This window comes from Phocoena phocoena, chromosome 1 (genome assembly GCF_963924675.1).
Source record: "Phocoena phocoena chromosome 1, mPhoPho1.1, whole genome shotgun sequence".
In the NCBI taxonomy this organism is placed as follows: domain Eukaryota; kingdom Metazoa; phylum Chordata; class Mammalia; order Artiodactyla; family Phocoenidae; genus Phocoena; species Phocoena phocoena.
Window position 1 is genome coordinate 85,165,503 of NC_089219.1, and position 11,679 is coordinate 85,177,181.

At 36.1% G+C, this 11,679-nt stretch overlaps 1 pseudogene; it reads left to right on the forward strand.

The window, feature by feature from the left end:
• Nucleotides 1-2,340: 2,340 nt before the first annotated feature.
• On the forward strand, nt 2,341-3,171 carry LOC136130938 (bifunctional 3'-phosphoadenosine 5'-phosphosulfate synthase 1-like; annotated as a pseudogene).
• The last annotated feature ends 8,508 nt before the right edge of the window (nt 3,172-11,679 follow it).

The window sequence follows — 11,679 nt, forward strand, 5'->3', positions numbered from 1 at the left end:
CATTTGGGTTCCAACTGAACAGGAGTTTAAGGGGAAACAAGAGGCAAAAATTGGGATTTTTCTTTTCTCTGCTTATTCCTTATTGTACCACAACTTTCAGGGGCTATGTTCCTCTAAGGTCATAGTTCTTGTCCTGTGGTCTTTTCTTATGGCTACAGTTGTCTTTCCATCTCAAGATTCTGTTAATCTCTCACTCCCCTTGTTCCTTCAAATCTTTGGGTCACATTAAATCATATGCATATGTGGACAATTGATTTAAGACATGTGGAGTATTGCTAAATAGTGTGAGAAAGATGCTCTTTCAGTCAATGATGCTTCATTCATTGAATATCAATATGGAGAAAAATAAAACTTGACCCTTAGCTCAAACCATACATAAAAATTGATTCTAGGTGAGTAGTTGACCTAATTATCTAGAACATAACATTATCATGAACTATAAGTAAGAAGATATATTTTTAACCAAGTAACCAAGAAACACTAACCAAAAAGGAAATATCAAATATTAACTGCATTAAAATTAAGAATTGTATTCATTAAAATACATTATAAATTAAACTATACAGATTGAGAAAACATTTTCAACATATATAGCCAATAAAGGACACTTATCTGAATATATTAAAACTCTTACAGATCTAATAAAAAGACAGCACAATAGAAAAATAAGCAGGGGCCTCAACAGGCACTTTCAAAGGAGGTTATCTAAATGACAATACAATATAAAAAGGCGCTCAACTTTGTTGTGAAAAATGCATATGAAAACCATAGTGTGATACCATTGTAACCAAGCTAGTATGACTAAAGATATTTTTTAATGACAATACTAAGTTTTGGCAAGGACATAAGGCAATGGAAATATTTATATACTCCTGATGGGAGTATCAGCTGATATAACTACACTGAAAATTCTTTGGCATTATCAACTAAAATTGAGCAGACATAAATCCTGTGTCTCAGCAGATCACTCCTATGTAGAATCCAACATAATTGCATGTTTGTAAGAAACAAAACACATGTTCAAGAACATTAACAGCAGCAATTTTTGTAATATTCTAAAAACAAGAAAATAACCAAATGTCACTGAATAAATAAATTGTTGTATACAAGCATACCTGGGAGGTACTGTGGGCTTGATTCCAGACCACTGCAAAAGAGTGAATATCACAATAAAGCAAGTCAAACGAATGTTTTGGTTTTCTAGTACGCATAAAAGTTATGTTTACACTATACTATAGTCTATTAAGTGTGCAATAGCATTAGGTCTGAAAAATACAATGTAAAAATCTTAATTTAGAAATACTTTTTTGCTAAAACATGGAAACCATCATCTGAGCCTTCAGCAAGTCATAATCTTTTTGCTGGTGGAGGATTTGAAATATTGTGAGAAATACCAAAATGTGACATAGAGACATGAAGTGAGCAAATGCTTTTGGAAAAATGACACCTGCAGACTTGCTGGACATAGGACCACAAACCATTTATTTCTAAAAACTGCAGTATCTGTGAAGCACAATAAAATGAGGTATGCCTGTATTCATTCAATGGAATAGTATACTGTAATGAAATGAACAAACTAAGGGTACAGGGATAAATTTACAAACATAAAATAAAGCAAGAGAAGCCAGACAAGAATACATGATTTCATTTGTGTGGAATTCAGAGAACAATTAAAACTATAGTGTTTAGGAATATAGGCTTAAGGAAGTGTTTACCCTATAAGGCATGATAATGATTACCTTTACAGGATAGTGAGTAAAAGGTGGCATCACTACCAAACTTACAGAAATAAAAAGTATCACATGGAAATACCGTAAACAATTATATGTCAATAAATTAGATAATTTAGAGGAAATGGACAAATTCCTAGAAACACAAATTACCAAAACTGACTGAAGAAGAAATAGAAAATTTGAGTAGACCTCTAACAAATAGAATGAATTAGTAATTTTAAAACTTCCCACAAAGCAAAGCTCAGAACCAGATAGCTTGACTGATGAATTCTATCAAACATTTAAATGGGAATTAATACCAATCCTTCACAAACTTTTCCAAAACATAAAGGAAGAGGGAACATTTTCAAACCCATTCTATGAGGCCAGTATTACCCTGATACCAAAACCAGACAAAGATATCACAAGAAAAAAAAAAAAATCCCATATACTTCTTCCCTGACCCATATCAGAGGTACAGCCAACAAGCCACACAACCAGAATCTAGAGCATAAAGTGCCTAGGTCAGAGCATACCTTCCTCCTCTGCTCCACCCCCACAGGCCTCCCCTCCTCCTTCTAACCTTTGGGGGTTGAAAACCCCGGCACCCTGTGCACTCTTTGCAGCCATGAAGGTCCTTGGGAACCTGTACAAGAAAGACATACTGAGCAATAACATGCAGAACGAGGGAAGGCAGAGAGCACCTAATGCCACCTATCAGGCTCACCATGTCAGCAGGAACAAGAGGTCAGGTGGTAGAGACCAGAGGCGGCTTTTTTTTGGTTGCACAGTTTGGCTAACAGGCTTGTCTGGAGCAGGAAAAACCACGGTGAGCATGACTTTGGAGGAATACTTGGTTTGCCAGGTTATCCGTGCTGTACTTTGATTGGTGACAACGTTCATCAAGGTCTCAATAAAAACCTTGGCTTTAGTATTGAAGAGAGATGAGAATGTTCGTTGAGTTGCAGGAGTTGCTAAGCTGTTTTACAGGTGCTGGCTTAGTGTGCATTACAAGTTTTATATCGCCTTATGCTCAAGATCACAATAATACAAGGCAAATTCGGGAGGGTACAAGTTTGCCTTTTTTTTTCTTTTTCCGGCACACGGGACTCTCACTGTCGCGGACAGCCCTTTCCCCCGCCCCGCGCTGCGGAGCACAGGCTCAGGACGCGCAGGCCCAGCGTCCATAGCCCATGGGCCCAGCCGCTCCGCACCATGCGGGATCCTCCGGGACCGGGACACGAACCCGTGTCCCCTGCATCGGCAGGCGGACTCTCAACCACTGCGCCACCAGGGAAGCTCACAAGTTTGCCTTTTTTTGAAGTATTTGTTAAATGCACCTCTGCATGTTTGTGAACAGAGGTTATCAGAGGACTCTAATAAAAAGCATGGGCTAGAGAAATTAAATGTTTCACTGGGCTTGGTTCTGAACATAAAAAACCAAAAGCCCCTGAATTGATGCTGAAAACAGACTCCTGTGACATAAATGGCTGTGTGCGGTAAGAGTTATGGAACTTCTTTGGGAATGGGATATTGTACCTGTGGCATCTTGTGTGTGCCAGAAAATAAACTTCATTTGGCAAAAACAGATGGAGAAACATTATCAGCCTTAAAAATTAATAAAGTGGTTGTGCAGTGTGTGCAGGTTTTGGCAAAAGATTGGTGCATCTCACTGAACGGCTTTATGAGAAATGGGGAGTACTTGCTCTGCCTTCATTTTGATTATCTTCTGGCTGGGGACATCATTAATTTGTCAGTGCCTATATTTCTGACAGCTACTCAAGAAGATAAATGCTGGACATCTGGACAGCTTTTGCTCTGATGTAGGAAGGTCACTGTGCAGCTCTTCTTCTTCACAATCCAGAGCTTTTTTTTTAACACAGGAAGGAGGAACACTGTACTAGACAGTGAGGAACAACATTCAGGACAGCCCCTGCATCAAGATTTGTTTTGGAACAAGGAGATTGGCTGACTGAAGGAGATCTTCAAGTCTTTGACCAAATTTATTAGAATGGTGATCTTGATCAGTATTGTTTCACTCCTACTGAGCTAAAGCAGATGTTTAAAAATATGAAGGCTGATGCTGCCTTTGAATTTAATTATGAAACTCAGTCCACAATGGACATGCTCCATTAATACACGATACTCAAAAGCAACTTCTAGAAAGAGGCTTATCGGTGCCCTGTCTTTCTCCTTCACCCTCTTGGTGGCTGGAGAAAAAATAATAATGTTCCTTTGAAGTGGCACAGGAAGCAACAGGCTATAGTGCTAGAGGAATCCTGAAACAACAGTGGTGGCCATCTTTCCACATCCCATCATGGACCAACTGAGGTCCAGTAGCATTGCAGAACACTGATGGTCGCAGGAATCAACTTTTATACTGCTGGGTGAGACTCTGCTGGCATGTCTCATCCAGAAAACAGGGAAGGGTCTTTATGAGTCAACTCATAACAGCAAAGAGATAACAATGGCCCTTGGCTTAATCACCTTGGAAATAGTTTCCCTTCAAGTTACAGTTTACAACAAGGAAAAGAAGCGTGTAGACTACCATGACTCTGAACACCATGAAGACTTTGAATTTATTTCAGGAACACAAATGTGCAGACTTGCCCAACAAGGCCAGAAACATCCTGAAGTGTCAAGACTCCCAAGGCCTGGACCGTGCTGATAATACTGCAGACGCTTGGAGAAACCTTAAGCTGTTAACCCAGTCACTCTATCTTTGACACTTCACTAAGTAACAGAAGGGACCAATAGTTACTGTTGGCATTTCTTTGTAGTGGTGTCTGTCTGGATACCCTTTCTAAAAAACAGACCATTTTCCTTAATTAGCATCAGTTTTGGTCTGCCCTATGAGTTTTGTTTTGAACTTGTGTGGTACACTGCTAAGTTTAATATATCTTTTCCAGTTACTATGGTTAATATACCTTTAATACAATTTGAAAATCTTGTCTTTTTATTTTATATTTATGCTTCTGTCTCATGACTTTTTCAAGCTGTGATATTAGTTGTAATCAATAATATACATATTGAATCTTACTTTTTATCTCTGAAAAAAAATCCACTAGAAAATAAATTTGGCTAGACCTTATTTGGGGAACTTTACAAGACATCTATAGCAATTAGATTTTTGTTTCGGCATTGAAAATATAAGTTACTTTCTTTATTCCTTCCTTCCAATCAGCTGTGGATCTTTCAGCTGTTATAATCTAAATATTCTTATGATCTGCATAAACTCTGAGTAAACTTTCTTTATTCAGTAAAATTAAATATTTTGGTTTCTTTTTGTTAAAAAGTGAAGCAAACCAAAGATGAATATCCCCTATGAATATAGATGCAAAAATTCTCAACAAAATGCTAGCAAACTAAATACAGCAATAAACAAAAAAGGTGACAGTGACCAAGTAGAATTTATCCTAGGAATGCAAAATTAGTTTAACGTCAAAATTAATTAATGTAATACATCACATTAATATCATAAAGGAGAAAAATCCTACAACCATCTTAATAGATACCAAAAAAACTATTAAAGAAAATATAACATCCTTTCATGATAAAAATGTTCAACAAACTATAAGAGATCTTCCCCAACTTGATAAAGCATTAATGATGTTATCCACAGATACCATCATATTTAATGATGAAAGACTGAACACTTCCCTCTTAAGATCAAGAACAAGATAAGGATATTTGTTCATGCCTCTCCTATTTAACACTGTATTGAAGATTCTAGCCAAGGAAATTAGGCAAGAAAAAGAAGTAAAAAGCATACAGATTGGAAAGGAAGAAGTAAAGCTATCTCTATTTGTAGATGATATCATCTTGTATATAGAAAACCTTAAGGAACTCACGCATACACACACACACACATACATACATGCACACACTTACTAGAACTAATAAGCAAGTTTAAGAAGGTTACAGAATATTAAATCAATATACAAAAATCAATTGCATTTCTATACACTAACAAGGAACAACTTTCAAATGAAATCAGGAAAGCAATTCTCTTTACAATAGCATCAAAAAATAAATTATTAGGTATATATTCTTTAAAAGTACAAGATTTGCACACTGAAACTACAAAGCATTGTTGAAAGAAATTTTAAAAGATCTAAATAAGTGGAAAGATACTTTATGTCCATCAATCAAAAGATTTAATATCAAGCTCTCAATAATCCCCAAATTGATCTACAGATTCAATGTAATCCTTATTAAAATCCCATCTGGCTTGTATACAGAAATTGATGAACTGATCCTAAAATTTAAACGAAAGTCAAAGGTCCCAGAATAGACCACACAATCTTAAAAAAGAAAAATGAAGTTGGAAGACTCACATTTTCTGATTTCAAAATTTACTAGGAAGCTATAGTAATCAAGACAAGGCAGTGTGGTACTAACAAAAGAATAGATCAATAGACTAATGTCACAATATGAGAATCCAGAAATAAATCCTTATATTTATAGTCAATTGATTTTTGACAAGTGTGCCAAGGAAACTAAGTGGGGAAAGAACAGTCTTTTCAACAAATTGTCCTGGCAGTACTGGATACCTACACACAGAAGAACAAAGTTGGTCCTTCAGTTCATAAAATAGAAAAAAATTAACTCAAAATAGATTATAGACCTAAATGTAAGAGTTAAAACTCTAAAACTCTTAGAAGAAAACATAGGAGTATGTCTTTGTGACCTTGGGTGAGGCAATTGTTCCTTAGATATGAAACCAAAAGCACAAGCAACAAAAGAAAAAATAAATAAATTATGTACATTGAAATTTAAAACTTTATTCTGTCAGTGATACCATCAAGAAAGTGAAAAGACAGCACACAAAATGAGAGAAAATATTTGCATATCATATATAAAAGAGATTTGTATCCAGAAAATATGCAGAACTCTTATGATTCAAAAATAAAATGAACAACCCAATTAAGAAATGAGCAAGGAATCTGAATATTTCTCCAAAGAAGACACGCGAATGACCAATAAGCACATCAAAAGATGCTTGACATTATTAGTCATTAGGGAAATGCAAATCAAAACTACAGTGAGAAATACCCACTAGGATGGCTATACTCAAAAAGACAGATAATAACACGTGTTGAGGAAGGTGTAAAGAAATTAGAGGCTTCATATATTGATGGTAGTAATGTCTAGCCACTTTGGAAAACAGTTTTGCAGTTTCTCAAAATGTTAAATATAGAGTTATCAATATGACCCAGTAATTCCACTTCCAGGAGTAAACCTAAGGGGAATAAAAACATATACCCACACAAAAACTTGTACATGAATGCTTATAGCAGCATTATTCTTAATGGCCACAAGATAGAAAAAATCCAAATGTCTATTAACCAATGAATGGATAAACAAAATGTGGCACATCCATAAAATTCAATATTTTTTGGCCATAAAAAGGAATGAAGTATTGGTACATGCTACAACATGGATGAACCTTTAAAACATTGCTAAGTGAAAGAAGCCAATTACAAAAGACCACATGTTACAATACATAGTTTCACCTGCGTGGAATATTTGGATTAGCCAAATCTATAGAGACAGAAAGTAGATAAATGTTTACCTAAGACTGGGGGTAAGGGAGTAAGGAAATCATAGGAGCAAATAGGGAGTGACTGCTAGTGAGTATGGGGTTTCTTTTAGGGGGGATTAAAATGTTCTAAGAATTACATTTTGGTGATTGATACAACCCTGTTAATATACTAAGGATATCAAATTTTACATGTTAAAAGGGGTAAATTTGATGGTATTTGAATCATATCAATAAAGCCATTAAATATTGTGTACAAAATTCAAGGGAACTCAGTGACTAGCTAGAAGTTTGTCAGGAAAAAATATAATAAAACAAATAAGAGGGCTTCCCTGGTGGCGCCGTGGTTGAGAGTCCGCCTGCCGATGCAGGGGACACGGGTTCGTGCCCCGGTCAGGGAAGATCCCACATGCCTCCCAGTGGAGCGGCTGGGCCCGTGAGCCATGACCGCTAAGCCTGCGTGTCCGGAGCCTGTGCTCCGCAATGGGAGAGGCCACAACAGTGAGAGGCCCGCATACTGCAAAAAAAACAAGAATTAAGTGAGGGAAGCAGCATGTGTAAATATTTTGAGAAGCAACAGAGTTTGGCATAGTTTAAGAATGACCAGATCAGAATCCCTTAGGCCATGGAAAGAAGCTTTAGTAGTATTCTAAATAATAGAAATCTATTAAAAGGCTTTAAAATTATCACTGGCTACAATGTGGAAAATGGATTGAAGGATAGAAAGAGCAGAAATTAGAATAGAAAGGAATCAACTGCAATAGACAAGTCTCAAGATTATGAGGGTTGGACTGGAGTAAGGCAGTAGTGACACAGAAATGAATTAATTTGATAATTACTCTGGAGGCAGAAAGCATAGGGCTTGGTAATGTAGTGAATGTTGTTTGCCTGAAGATAAGGAAAAGGTGAGAAACATGACTGAGTTTTTTGGTTAGTGTAACAAGATGAATGGTTGATTCAACAGCAAGAAAGAGAACACTGGAGAAGATGCAGTTTGTAGAGGAGGATTTGGAGAAAGATGATCATTAGTATACAAGTAAATCTATTGAATTTAAGGACTAAAGTTGAAGTAGACATGTCCAGAGACATGAGATGAATTTGTGCTCAAGAGAGAGACAGAGAGAGAGACAGACAGAAACTGGAGGTACTGAAAAACTTTTGTTTTTTTCCCTGGTAGTTTTGTTCCATTTCCCCAGATCTGTCCAATAATACCCATTCTCCAATTGTATCTTTTAATTCCTTGAAACCAAAGAATCTTTGAATAAGAATCAAGATATTTGTCTGTTTTCAGTCTCTCAGAGTCAAAGTATCCATGTAGTATTTGTAATAGAAATGTTTCAATAACAAGTGACAAAAAATAAAATAAAAATCTCTAAACTCAAAATGACTTAAACAACAAAGAGGATTATTGATTTAAATAACGGAAAAGTCAGAATATGAGGCTTGATCTCACACCTCAAATGAAATCTCCAAGGATCTTCTTTCTCATATCCTCTCTACTGTGGTTTTCTGATGGCTGTATCCCCATGCCACCCTGGTAGCCCTCTGGGAGTTCCAGCTTCTTCTGATAGTTTCAGCAGAATGTTTGCAGCAGTTCTAGATGTCATATCTTCATACTCAGGGAACTGAGAGTCTCTTACACTAGCTGTTGTACATCAGTTCCTTTCACTGGCCTGAACATCCGTGTCCCTAATCCAACCACTGTGACAGGATTACAATGCCGATCTTCCTTAATTTGTGATGGGATTACATCCCATCCATCAGAACTTGAAAACATCAAAGTTGAACTGCATTTAATACATCTAACCTAAGAAACATCATAGCTTAGCTTAGCCTATCTTAAACATGGTCAGAAAGCGTATGTAAAAATTAATAAACAGAAACTTCAATTAAATAGAGTTGGGAGACCAGAAAGGGGAGCTTTCATGCCTTGAGGCCCTACCCAGGTACAAAAAGAAGAAGAAAGACTTCTCTTATTTCCTGGAAAGGACTCAGCCAATAAACAGCCAAGGACTCTTTGTTTACTATAGCCCTCCCAACTTCCTTTTCTCCTCTATAGAAGTGTTCTCTCTCCCTTGTTGGGGGAGACATGAGGGAGGGGAGCAAGTGGTGCTTGCAAGTGGTTTGCCATCTTTGCAGACTCCAAATTGCAATTCTCTGCTTATCTGAACCCATCTTTGCTGGAGAGATATATGAAAGTCTATCTATTTCAGGTCAACACTTACATTAGCCTACAGTGGGCAAAATCACCTATCTCAAAGCCTATTTTATAATAAAATAATGAACATCTCATGTAATGTATTGAATACTGTACTGAGAGTGAAAAAGAGAATGGTTGTATAAGTACAGAACGGTGGTAAGTATATCGGTTTTTTACCCTCAATACTTCCCAACAACATGAGGAAGTATTGTACCACATATGACTGGCCTGAGAAAAGATCAAAATTCACAATTTGAAGTATGGTTTCTACAGAATGTGTATAGCTTTTGCACCATCGTAAAGCCAAAAAATCTTAAGTCAAACCATTGTAAGTCGAGGACCGTCTGTACTCTAATTTTAGACAACAAAGAGTCACCCCTGAAGCAGGACGTGCATTCAATTTCACCCAAACTGCATGGCTAGAAAAAAGGAAGGAGCAGATTTCCTTCCCAAATATAAAGATTCTCTTGGTTAAAAACAAAAACAAAAATGGGGCGAAGGGGAAAATAGATTCAAGGAAGGTAACAAAAAGTATCCTTCAAAATGGTTCCAGACACTATTCTATACTATGGTATCAAAATCATTCTATGTAGGGCTTCCCTGGTGGCGCAGTGGTTGAGAGTCCGCCTGCAGGGGACACGGGTTCGTGACCAGGTCCGGGAAAAGCCCACATGCCGCAGAGCGGCTGGGTCCATGAGCCATGGCCGCTGAGCCTGCGCGTCCGGAGCCTGTGCTCCACAATGGGAGAGACCACAGCAGTGAGAGGCCCGCGTACCATTAAAAAAAAAAAATTATTCTATGTAGACCAGAAATCTTAAAAATTACTTTAGATTACTTTTCACCTGTAAATCAACAACAGAAAAAATTAACAGTAGAATAAAGCCTTCCAAGGGAAAAAAAAAGTGGTATTTTATTTCCCTATACTTCATGATGGGGCAAAGTCATGAAACTGTGGTGGTGAAGGTTGCGAGAGAAAGTCAGTGCACTGAATATATTGTCTATTCCCATCTTTCATTCACGTTCTTTGCAGACATTAGTAAGGGTCACCAGAAGCACCCATGCTAATCAAAGAACAAAAACTGTGGTGTTGTATGCTATAGCCTCTATTCCTGGATGAATAAATAACACTGAAAGTTGCTTGTCTTTCTTTATGTAGCTGATATCCTGCAGGTATTTTAAGGAAATAGCGTTCCTAAGATAGCCACATAAAAACGTTAGTGGAAATATGATGATCCATCATATTAGTCTATGAAAAGATATATAGTTTTTGCATTTTAAAATTAGCAAAATATTCTTAGTAGAATAAAACTATCCCCAAATAAATACATTAATGAAATTGTTTTGTTGCTTAAAATAAAAGGAAAAAGGAATACAATTATGACTTCCACTCTCATCTTAGTTTTGTCACTTCAAATGTACAAAGTATTTATAGCTGCATCTTGTGTGGAAATGAACAGAAAATCCTGTGTTTGTAAAACTACAGACTATATAAAAATAGATTTTACTTTTAAATCATATTATAGTTAAGTTAGTCATTAACAATTACATAAAAAATATACAATCATCATGTTTCCATTGGCAAAAATATGATATGAAAAGCATTACATGCCAATCTTCAAATTTGTCTCTATATGTGAGGTACTAAATCAAAGAGTATTAAGAGTAATGCAAATCAATATAAATATTCTATAGTACTCTGCTCTAAAACTAGAATGACATAAAAATATTTGAGCTTATTCCTCATAGGATTTACTCAATGAATTTTATTTTTTAAAATAAGCTCACTTAAAACACAAATTTTATTGTTCTTTTAAAAGTTAAAACTAAATGCTACAACATTTTCCCCCCTATTTGTTGAATACATATTTCAAACTCATTTTCCCTATGCTTTAGAGGAAAAAATACAACACCTGAGGTTTAAAGAATTCCACTTATTTAAACTCTATTTTAAAATTACTTGAGCTATGAAACGTTATTGATTCATTGAACAATAGTATTCCATTCAAGGGATGAATAAGTGTGATCAACCAAGGCTCTGTATACATAACATAGAAAAAAACAGTTCAGATATTATATTAGTAAAAATTATTAAGCAATACTAATGTTTGAGTTCATAATACCAAGTAAGCAAATAATTGACTAAAATTTATTCCTTTCCCTATTCTGAAATTATAAAGATAGTCTCTTACAATTCCTCCAAAACATTTTACACTGTTGCTGCCACA